This window comes from Eumetopias jubatus, unplaced genomic scaffold (genome assembly GCF_037043125.1).
Source record: "Eumetopias jubatus isolate StellerSeaLion01/CBP00866 unplaced genomic scaffold, mEumJub1_p1.0 scaffold_106, whole genome shotgun sequence".
NCBI lineage: Eukaryota > Metazoa > Chordata > Mammalia > Carnivora > Otariidae > Eumetopias > Eumetopias jubatus.
The window spans coordinates 210,478-221,925 of record NW_028274912.1 but is presented as its reverse complement, the minus strand read 5'-3'; the positions used below and the strand labels follow the sequence as shown (position 1 = coordinate 221,925).

General features: G+C 40.4%; 1 long non-coding RNA gene across 1 annotated transcript in view; it reads left to right on the top strand.

Moving 5' to 3' along the window:
• The first annotated feature begins 319 nt into the window (after nt 1–319).
• The window catches only part of LOC148161628 (uncharacterized), a 36,329-nt gene continuing 25,200 nt past the window's right edge, over nt 320–11,448 (top strand). Inside the window, exon 1 of the long non-coding RNA XR_015767448.1 lies at nt 320–366. This is a non-coding gene — a long non-coding RNA (uncharacterized LOC148161628). The remainder of the gene's footprint in view (nt 367–11,448) is intronic.

The following is an 11,448-nucleotide window of genomic DNA, read 5'->3' as shown; positions in this document are numbered from 1 at the left end:
CCCAGGCAACATGGAGCTTTTGAGCAACTCCCAAGTGCTCGACATACACCTATCATTAAGTAGTAGTCTTTTAGAACCAAGAGAAATTGCCACACCTCTGTTGAGCTTAAAAATTATTTCCCTTAGTTATCCTCCATCCTAACCTAGTGTTGGCACACAAAGTATAGGAAAACCAACCATCGCTTTTGGTACATAACATATGAAAAATATTAGTTGGTGATTGAAAAATTTCCAAGTAATTTTGTCTAATTATAATGTAATTCATTCAGATATTCTGTATTCCAGGACCTTTTTTCAGTCAGTGCTTATGTATATGCCCAGAAGCCACAACTGGATATTCATAGTTTTGAAGGCACATTTACCAGGGTAAGTTAAATCTTGTGTTAAATACAAAGATATTCATTGTGTATATAAGTTAAAAACAGCAAACCTTAAATTTGAATAAATGAGAACAGAAGCTTTGAACTGAAAAGGGAAAACCTAGAGAGTGTTTCAAGTTCTTAAATTTTCCCACATCCAGTCTCTGTGGGATATAGTCAGTACAGTGTTTTTGTTTAGCATATTTACTCTGGAGAAAGTCCTTCTCCCTGAAAATATTACGAGCCAGTAAGATGAAGTACTTTCACTAGTTCAGTGTGAGTTTGGATAGGATTTAATAGACTGTGATACCCACATTGTTTCCTGGTTTGTATTGACTGGATGGCTGTGCATCTGCTCATGTACCCGTGTGTGCTTCATTGGATTCTTTGCACGATCATGGTGTTTTGCTATAGCTTGAAGTCCCTTCTCCCCAGTGACTCCCCAGTCAGATTTGGAGGACTCAGTACCTTTTGATTTTAACAGCTGATATTATAAATGCTTCATAATACTTAAGGGGTTTGTGGGGGCACCTGGATGGCTCAGTCGTTAAGCGTCTGCCTTCGGCTCAGGTCACAGTCCCAGGGTCCTGGGATCGAGCCCCACATCGGGCTCCCCGCTCAGCAGGAGGCCTGCTTCTCCCTCTCCCACTCCCCCTGCTTATGTTCCCTCTCTCGCTGTGTCTCTCTCTGTCAAATAAATAAATAAAATCTTTTAAAAATATATATATAATCCTTAAGGGGTTTTAGTATATGTCTATAGTTTACTTTTAACTGCTGCAGATTTCTGTTGGTATAGTCTGCTTCGTTTCCCTCTTGTTCACGTACCAGGATTAGTGAGCAGTTGTCATCATTTGAGAAAGCACTTGCTAATGCCAGATAATGAGGAAATTATGGGGATGTAAAAATGAGGATGCCTGTGGAGGAGATAGTCATTGGCCATTGCTTTGTAACTTTATTTTTACGAGTGCTTCAGTAACAGTATGTTCAAGGTGTTCATGGAAACAGATGAGGGAGACGAGGCAGTGCATAATGAGGTCTGGAGAGAATACCGAGATCTTTATGTGTTTTTGTAAAAATATTTATGAAGAAAGCATCTTCTAATTAAAGACAATTTAGCATTATTTGAGAAAAAGCCTTTCCAAAGGGCTTCCTTAGTACGATAAGAGTTATTAACTTAGGGGGCGCCTGGGTGGCTCAGTCAGTTGAGTGTCTGCTTTTGGCTCAGGCCATGATCCCAGGGTCCTGGGATTGAGCCTCACATCAGGCTCCCTGCTCAGCTTCTCCTTCTGCCTCTGCCACTCCCCCTGCTTGTGCGCTCTCAAATCTTTCTTCTGTCAAAAAAATGCATAAAATTAAAAAAAAAGTTATTAACTTAGCCACTGTTAATATTTTGGAATAAAATTTTGCTTACTTCCTTTCTGTTTCACAGATTTATATTGCTTATCACTTGCTAAGAGTTGGAAATGTCTGCTAGACAATGTGTGGAATCCCCCTGAAATCAGTGCGAGGGAGCAAGAGTTTGGCTGAACACAGCCAGGCTGCAAAGCGCAGTTCACACAGTGCGTGACTGAGCATGGGACGGTGCGTGACCTGTGTGCATGGCCGAGCGTGTGAGACTGTATGTGAGTGAGCGTGCAGATGTGGGGGAAGGGTAGCCAGGCTCCTTCCTGAAGGTCTTGTCAGAAGAAGGAAGAAGCCATTTAAGGATTTTCAGCTTAGAAGAGAGATTGTAATATTGGTGTACGTAAAAGAGTCCTCTAGACTTCCGGTTTGCTTGGGATGAAGGCAGTCACCTGAATTTGCTCCCGTCCCACTGCGTCCCCAAACCGTACGGGTCAGGTGCAGGTAGCTCGGGCTGCCTGTAGCTCGTGCACGCAGCACACAGGGGAGAAAGAAAACACTGTGAGCTCCAGTTTCTGTAGTGAGGAAAAGTACCCCACATGGCACAGTCACCTCCAGAGCCAGGAGAGGGCACAAGGATTTTCTCTCAGGATTTGGATCTGATGGCGGCTTTGTAGTTCTCTGAACTTCTATTTAGCTCGTGTGAGTTACCGCATGTTCTTGATGGGAACAGTCCTGGCCTTTCGTGGCCTCCATTTAGTGTTTCTGACAAGATTTTATTTCACTCCTTTTAAATACATTCATAGTGAATTCCGGATTATTTTAGGAGAAAAAGCTTTATTTTTTGTGTACATCTTTCAAAAAGGAGGAAAGGAAAAACCATGCTAAATAACTGGTTTTCTAACTGGAAATTGGAAGTCACCAGTATTAAGTGAGCGTTTAAAGAAGTGACATCTGCATATATTCCTTTTCTAGAGTAGGAACTACAAGGGAGAGAAAACATAGTGTATATCAGCCTAAGTAATTAAATAAGAATCGGAGCAAATTAATTCAGGTGTCCTGTGGCAATTCACGTATTATGTATTCTGTTGCCTGAGCAGCATCTAATTATGCACATTGTGAATACTGTCCGCTGCTTACCCTATAATGTCAGGGTAACCCCAGCTGCTCACTGCATGACATCCCGAGTGATAGAAATGATCCATGTTATTATTGATAGAATTGATTTGCTTATTGTTCAGGACCTAGCAATTCTCCCTGAAGTTTAGAGTTTAAAACTATAGCCAGTTTGAAATATTATCAGTGTTCCTAGGCCTTTAACATCGCCTTCCCATTTAATGTTCTTTATATGTACTTTCTGCTGTCATTTCTTCTGCAAACCATAGCACACTCATCATTGTTCAGGTCTTTTCCAATCAAAATACTCTATCCTTTCTAAAAAGCAGATCTCTGTTGTTTGTTAAGAGGGGTGCACTATTGTGAAAACAGCTTCACGTGGTGACATTTTGCTTTCTCCCTCCCCAGAGCAAATTTCATCTTTGCAAACTGTGTAACATTAAGGAGAAGGAAACCGAGAGACAAAGTGACTTAGAGATAATTTCTTTCCCATCTTCCCAATCTTTATTCTGTACTCTCTGAGATTGGTAAAGAGCTATCTTTTACAATAATTTTCTTAGTATTAGAAAAAGTTTAATGTTTAAAGTCCATCATTGTTATTACAGAATTGAAAAGAAACTGCATAGATATTGTGTGTTCTTCAGTACATAATTGTGCTAGAAATAGACAAAATGAATTCACATGATTAAATAGTTGTAGAAAAGTCATGGGAGAACCAACTTAAGTTTCTAAAATGAAATTGTATTGAACCTTTTATTTGCAGTTTAGAAAGCCTTATAATAATAGAAAGACTGACAAAATTTACATATTTTAAAAGATTTTATTTATTTTACAGAATGAGCGAGAGAGAGAGCGCACAAGTGGGGTGGTGGTGGGAAGAGCAGAAGGAGAGGGAAAGAATCTCAAGCAGACTCCCTGCTGAGTGCAGAGCCTGACACGGGGCTTGATCTCACGGCCCTGAGATCATGACCTGAGCTGAAATCAAGAGTCGGATGCTTAATCGACTGGACCATTCAGCTGCCCCATGTCTATTTTTTAATGCCTTATTTTCTTGGAGTTTGACACAGTGGGAAAATGTTGTACTAAAGGATCTGTGTGCATAGGTAATGTTTAGATGTCCCTATGTGGGGACCCCTAGGAAGAGTTTCAAACTCATAAAATTGTACTCATTTGTACTTTTGTGGTCACTTGGTGATGGGCAGCTACAGGCAGGTTGTGCCTCAAAGGAGTGCTTCAAAGGCATGCCACGGAATAGGACAGCTTAGAATAACAGCTGACTGCTGGCTTCCCACGGAGTGCAAAGATAAGGGGTGCTGGAGAGTAGAGGGGGGGCTCCACGTGTTTCTACTCTTTGATTTCTTCAATTACGGGGCAAATATGGGTGCCTGCTCTGCGCTAGGTGCTCAGAAGATCTAGGTCAACACCATAGTTACATAGCTCACAGTCTGGGTCGGGGGGAGAGAAGCATGGAAATTGCCACGATACGTGAAGATAATTCAGAGTTCACATTAGAGAATCATTTTATTTGTTTCATACTTTTTTTTAAATTTTTTTTAAAGATTTTATTTATTTATTTACAGAGAGAGAGCGAGAGCAGGAACACAAGCAGGGGGAGTGGAAGAGGGAGAAGCAGGCTCACTGCTGAGCAGGGAGCCCGATGTGGGGCTCGATCCCAGGACCCTGGGATCATGACCTGAGCCGAAGGCAGCCGCTTAACCGACTGAGCCACCCAGGCGCCCCTGTTTCATACTTTAAATGTTAAGTGTGTGAGTCAACAACTGGCAGGTTTTATCCAAATTATATACTCCATTTGCTAGGTTGTGGCTGTAACTCCTAGATTAACATATAATTGAAAGATAAGCCATGTGGACCATATTTGGGAAATAGGAGTGAGTCTACATAGGTTGTTCTCTATCCAACAGTGTCTTTCAGGGTTGGATTCTAAGACCATCTCTCAATGGATCAGAAGTTAGACATTTTAGTTCAGCTATAAATAAATTCAAGTACAAAACAGTTGATGCAGAGAGGCCACATACTCCTCTTTTGAATGTTGATGCTTTGTTCTGTAAAATCATAAAAGTCAAAGGGGAACTCCGTTTTCTTGGAGGATTTATTTCTCAGGTGATTGTTACCTCTGCTTTGAACAGCTGCTTTGGTTCTAAACAGAGGGACCAAGTGGCAGCTCCCTTCCCTGGCATTTTCCTGTGGAAGAATCGAGCGCACAAGCACAGTACTTGAATACCGTCCCGTGTGGTAAAGACGCTCATGACGGTACGCGGGCTGCTGTGCGGGAGCTCCGTCAGAGGCCGGCTGTGTTTGAACATTTGTAAGGCTGTGGTCACCATTGCTGTGAAGCTGTATAAACTGAAGTGGTTACAAGTGCTCCGAAGTGTGACAGTCTTTCTCCTTCTGACGTAAACACTAGTGTGACTCTTCTGACTCTTCCAAGTTGTTTCTCAGAAACACATTTTTAGTGGGATCGTGGAAGCCTGATGTTTTTTTTTTCTTAAAAAATACTTTTCCATAGTATTTTGTATATTGATGCCGTTATGTAATTATCAATAGGTTTTTCCAGCTACACCTACTAAATGCAGCAAAGTGTAGAATAGATTTTACTTGACAAACTATATTTGAAGAAGTAACTTCAGAGTGACTGTAAGATGAAAAAGAAAGTGAGTGTGTCTCCAGAAGCAGAGCTTTGGCCGTACACGGGGGCCGTGGTCCACAGATCCCTTTCATCAAGGGCCGTCTGCAGAGCTCCTGGATCTTAGACCCAGTTTAAGAACTGATACTCAGAAGACTTCCTTTTCTGTTCTGTTCTTGGTTACCGTTGCGCTCCTGCCCGTCCGTGCGTGCGCCGGTGGCGCACTGTGTGTCACTGTGTGTGTCCCTTTTTGGCTCTTGCACTAGACCAGGGACAACTGCGGTGAAAGGCGCGCTCAGCTCTCCTCCCGGCCCCAGCCTCTAACACGGGCTGTGGGCTCTGCCTAGGAACCGAGTGCATACTGGAAAGAGTAGAATGAACTCTCCTCTTCCCACAGGACGTACCCTAGGCACATTTACATTATATACCCCTCTCCATTCTTAAAATGGGTTGATTTTCAAGAAACAGCACCCACCTGTGTTTTGAACACTGAATGGCATCGCAGTCAAATGACGAAGCCTGTCTTATCTCTCGAGTGGTAGCTTTCTTTTTAGGGCTCTCTGATGGCCTCGCGAGGGCTCTAGATGGCTGTGGCCCGAGGACTTAACTGCTGACTGTCCAGTGCTTGGAATGCAAGAGGCTGAGCAGCGGCTGGTCCTGCTGTCCCATGTGCACGAGGCCGCTGTGTGCCAAGCCCTTCCCTTGAATTCAATTTAAATTATAGTGTTTCACCTGATCAATATTTGCAATACTAGGGGAAATATTTTGGAAACTTGTCAGGATTGGTTTAGATGTTGTACCTCACAAATAAATCAGAGAACCAAATATCTAGCAAGTGTCTTCCAAGTAATTAGCAAAACGGCCAGAATTTATATCATTGAAAACGACTGGATGAGGGTCACCTGGGTGGCTCAGTCGGTTAAGGGGGTCGGCCTTCGGCTCAGGTCATGGTCCCAGAGTCCCAGGATCGCGTCCCACATCAGGCTCCCTGCTCAGCGGGGAACCTGCTTCTCCCTCTGTCCTTTACCCTGCTTGTGCTCTCTCTCTCTCTCTCTCTCAAATAAATAAAATCTTTAAAAAAAAATGGTTTGATGAGTGAACGGAAAGAAAACACCAGTAGCACAAACCTCTGTTTCTTACACGCATGTTTGAAAATTTCAGTTTGTTTCCTCCTTCCCAAGTTACTTTTACTTCTCTGATCTTAAGATACAATTCTGCATGGAGGGGGCATTATAGAAGAGAGACTCATGCCACTCAGGACAGTGAAGGTTTGGTACCTCAGACATATAAAGGCAATATGCCACCACGCTTGAAATCTTTCCTGGGATACTTCCAGGGGCAGGGCTCTGGGCTTTTGTAATTCTCTATTCTAGAAACACTCCATAATCAAAATTGCAAGAATGCTGTATAGACCATGTCTTCAGATCAAGGCAAAAAGTCCCCAGATTTGAAATATTTTTGTGTTTAAACATACGCATTATAATGTAAAGATAAAACCAGAGTGTGCATTATTGTTATTGTGATAATGACTTATGGCCGTGCTTGAGATCTGTACACAGTAGTTCCTAACATACAGCTTACCTCTGAGCTTTTTTTAAATGAAAAATGTCTAGTATACTAATAATTTTAAAGAAAAATAAAATACAAATGTTGCCTTTATAGAGATAGATACAGATATGTATTAGTTTTAAAATGTTCACAGATAGACTTTTTTCTCCCGTGAATATACGTATTTGAAAAACATAACCCTTCTCCTTAGCAAAAGGCGAGGATGCAATATTCTACAATAGCCACTAAGTAGAGGTTGATGGGTTAATTTATAATTTATCTGTGATAATATTTTATACTTTTCCAGGAGGGCTGTGGTTGTTATTAAGTTACATATTGGAAGATAAAATTTTAGTTTGCTGCCTGAAAGAAATAGAACATGTAGTGGTTTAATGCAAATTTGAAATTATTTATATTAAAGTTAAATATCTTAAAAATGAATTGATTAAAGGCATTCTTTCCACTTATAATTTCATTTCTTTAAGTATTCCCGTATGTTTTGTATAATTTTTTTCATTTTGTTATGGTAAAATACACATAACTTAAAATTTACCATCGTAAACCTTTTTAAGTGTATAGTGCAGTGGCCGTAAATATGTTCATTATGTTGTGCAGGAATCACCACCATTCACATCATAAAACTGAAACTCTCTCCCAATGAAAGACTCACTCCCCCTACCTGCTCCCTGCAGCCCTTGGCACGCACCATTCTCCTTTCTGTCTCTGAGATTTTTTTGGCTAAGTACCTCATGTAACTAGAATCATGCAGTGTTTGTCTTACTGGGATTGGCTTGTTTTACTCGGCACCAGGCCCTCGAGGATCATTTGTGTTGTAGCAGGTGCAGTAGACTCGGTAATATTCCATTAGATGGATAGGCCACAGTCTGCCTCTATCCATCCATCCATCCAACCATCCATGGACATTGGGTTGCTTCCACGTGGTCGCTATTGGGGATAATTCTGCTACGAACTTGGAGGTACAAATATCTCTTCGAGACCCTCCTTTCCATTTTGGGGGGGTCTATACCCACAAGTGGAATTTCTGGATCAAATCGTAATTCCGTTTTCAACTTTTGGGGGACCCACCGTACCGTTTCCCACAGCGGCTGCCCCATTTTACCTTCCCACCAGTAGCGCACAGGGGTCCCATTTCTCCACATCCTCTGTTTCCTCCTTTTCTGAGCATTGCCATCCTCATGAGTGTGTGGTGTGAAGTGGGACCTCATTGTGCTTTTGATTTGCTGTTCCCCAATGATTAGTGATCTTGAGCATCTTTTCATGTCTTTTTGGCCATTTATATATCTTTGGAGAAATGTCTATTTGAGTCATTTTCCCATTTTTGAATGTTTTTTTGGTGGTGGTGATGAGTTTCAGGGGTTCTCTTTATATTCTGGATGTTAATCCCTTGTCAGATCTATGATTTGCAGATATTTTCTCCCATTCTTTGGGTTGTCTTTTTACTCTGGATAGTGTCTTTTGATGCACACAATTTAAAAATTTCATGAAGTTCGATTTGTCTGTTCTTTCTCTTGCTGCCTCTGCCTTTGGTGTCACATCCAAGAAATCACTACCAAATTCAGTTTCATGAAGCTTTTGTCCGATGTTTTCTTCTAAGGGTTTTGTTGTCGTAAGACTTACATTTAGGTTTTTGGTACATTTTTAGTTATTTTTATATGTGGTATTAGGGAAGGGTAACTTTATTGTTTTGCATGTGGATACCAGTTTTGCACTGGTATCATTTATTTATTGAATTTATTGAAAGACTCTTTTCTCCGGTGGAAGGTCTTGGCACCCTCATCAAAAATTATTTTAACCATCTATGCAAGTGTTTGTTTCTGGGCTCTTCATTTTATTCCACTGGTCTGTATGTTTGTCTTTATGCCAGCACCACACCATTCTGATTACTGTAGATTTGTAGTAAATTTTAAAATCAAGTATGATTCTTTTTTTTTTTTAAGATTTTATTTATTTGAGAGAGAGAATGAGATAGAGCAGGAGAGGGGGGAGGGTCAGAGGGAGAAGCAGACTCCCCGCTGAGCGGGGAGCCCCATACGGGACTCGATCCCGGGACTCCAGGATCATGACCTGAGTCGAAGGCAGTCGCCCAACCAACTGAGCCACCCAGGCGCCCAAAATCAAGTATGATTCTTCCAGTTTTGTTCTTTTGTTCCTCCAAGATTGTTTTAGATGTTGGGATCCCTTGCAATTCCATATGAATTTTAAGAGGGTTTTTCTATTTCTGCAGAAAATGTCATTGGGATTTTGATAAAGGATTGCATTGAATCTGTAGGTCACTCTGGGTATTCTTGACATTGTAACAATATTAAGTCTTCCAATCCATGAATATGGGATGTGTTTCCATTTATTTATGTCTTCTTTACTTTCATCAGTTTTGCAGTTTTTATTGTACAAGTCTTTCAAGTTAATTCCTAAATATTTTATTATTTTTGAAGGTAGGTGGAATTGTTCTTATAATTTCCTTTTCAGATTGTTCATTGGTAGTGTGTAGAAATGCAACTGATTTTTTTTTTAAGATTTATTCATTTATTTTGGGGGGGGTGCAGAAGGAGAGGGAGAGAGAGTCTCAAGCAGACTCCACCCTGAGCCCAGGGCCAGACACAGGGCTTGATCCCACTACCCTGAGATCATGACCTGAGCTGAAACCAAGAGTTGGACACTTAACTGATGCTTAACTACCCCGCCTAGGCGCCCCTGAAATGCAGCTATTTGTATGTTGACTGTGTGGCCTGCTGCTTTGCTGAATTCATTTGTTAGGTCAATCTTCTTGTGGAATCTTCAGTGTTTTTTACATACAAGATCATATCTGCAAACAAGTAATATTACTTATTCCTTCCCAATAACGTGGCTTTTATTTCTTTTTCTTTCATAATTGCTGTAGCTAGAACTTCCAGTACTATGTTCTAAGCTGAATAGACATAGTGAAAGTGGACATCCTGACCAAAAAAAAAGGTTTCAGTCTTTCACCATCTGGTATGGTGCTCACTGTGGGCTTTTCATGTATGGCTTGTATTATGTTGATGTAGTTCCCCCCCCCCAGTTTTGTTTTTAAGGTTTTATTTAAATTATTTGACAGAGCGAGCATAAGCAGGGGGAGGGGCAGTGGGAGAGGGAGCAGCAGGCTCCCCGCTGAGCAGGGAGCCCAATGTAGGACTCGATCCCAGGACCCTGGGATCATGACCTGAGCTGAAGGCAGGCGCTTAACCTACTGAGCCACCCAGACCCCCCTGTAGTTCCCTTCTTTTCCTAGTTTCATTGAATGCTTTTGCTTTTTTTCCCTCAATCACAAAAGCGTATTGAATATTTGCATTTTCTGCATCAGTTGAGATGATCATGTGGATTTTTTTCTTCATTCTGTTAATATAATGTATTACATCGATTGGCTTACATGTTGAACCAACCTTGCATTTTGCTTGGTCATCGTGTATAATCCTTTTAATGTTTTGCTAAATTCTATTCACTAGTATTACAAGATTTTTGTTTGCATCAGTGATCATCAAGAATGTTGATCTTTATTTTTCTTGTCATATTTGTGTCTGGCTTTGGTATCAGGGTTGTGCTGGGTTTATAGAGTGAGTTAGGAGATGTCCCTTCTCTAATTTTTTGAAAGTTTGAGAAGGATTGATGTTAGTCTTTCTTTGCATTTTTGGTAGATTTCACCAGTGAAGTCATTGGACCCAGGGCTTTTCTCTGTCAGATTTTTTATTATTGATTCAGTCTCTTAGCTAGATATATAGGTCTATTCAGATTTTCTATTTCTTCATGATTACTCTTAGTAGGTTTTGTGTTTCTAGAAATTCATCCATTCATCCAATTTCTTGCCACATGGGTACTAATGTATTCTCTTTTAATCCTTTTTATTTCCGTTGAAGTGTAATATTTTCCCACTTTGGTTTCGGAATTTAGTAATTTGAGTCTTCTTTTTTGTTTTTTTCTCAGTCCAACTAGCTACAGGTTTGCCAGTTTTGTTGATGTTTTCAAAGAATGAACTTTTGCTTTCATTCACTTTTAAAATTGTTTTTCTGTTCTTTATTTCATTTATCTTTGCTCTAATCTTTATTTTTTCCTTCCTTCAGCTGGCTTTAGGTTTAGTTTAGTCTTCTTTTTCTAGTTCCATAGTTGTAAAGTTACGTCATCGATTTGAGATCTTTCCTCTTTTTTAATATAAGCATATATTATAGCTTTAAATTTCCCCCTTAGCACCACTTATGTTGCACCTCCCAAGTTTTTTATCATTTGTCTCTAAGTATCTTTTAATTTCCTTTGTGATTTCTTTGTAATCCATTGGTTGTTTAAAAGTTGTTGAATTTCCACAGTTCTGTGAATTTTCTGTTATTGATTTCTATCTTTATCTCATTGTGGTTGGAGTAGATACTTTGTATGATGATCTGTTGGAGCTTAATTTGTAACATAAGGTCTGTC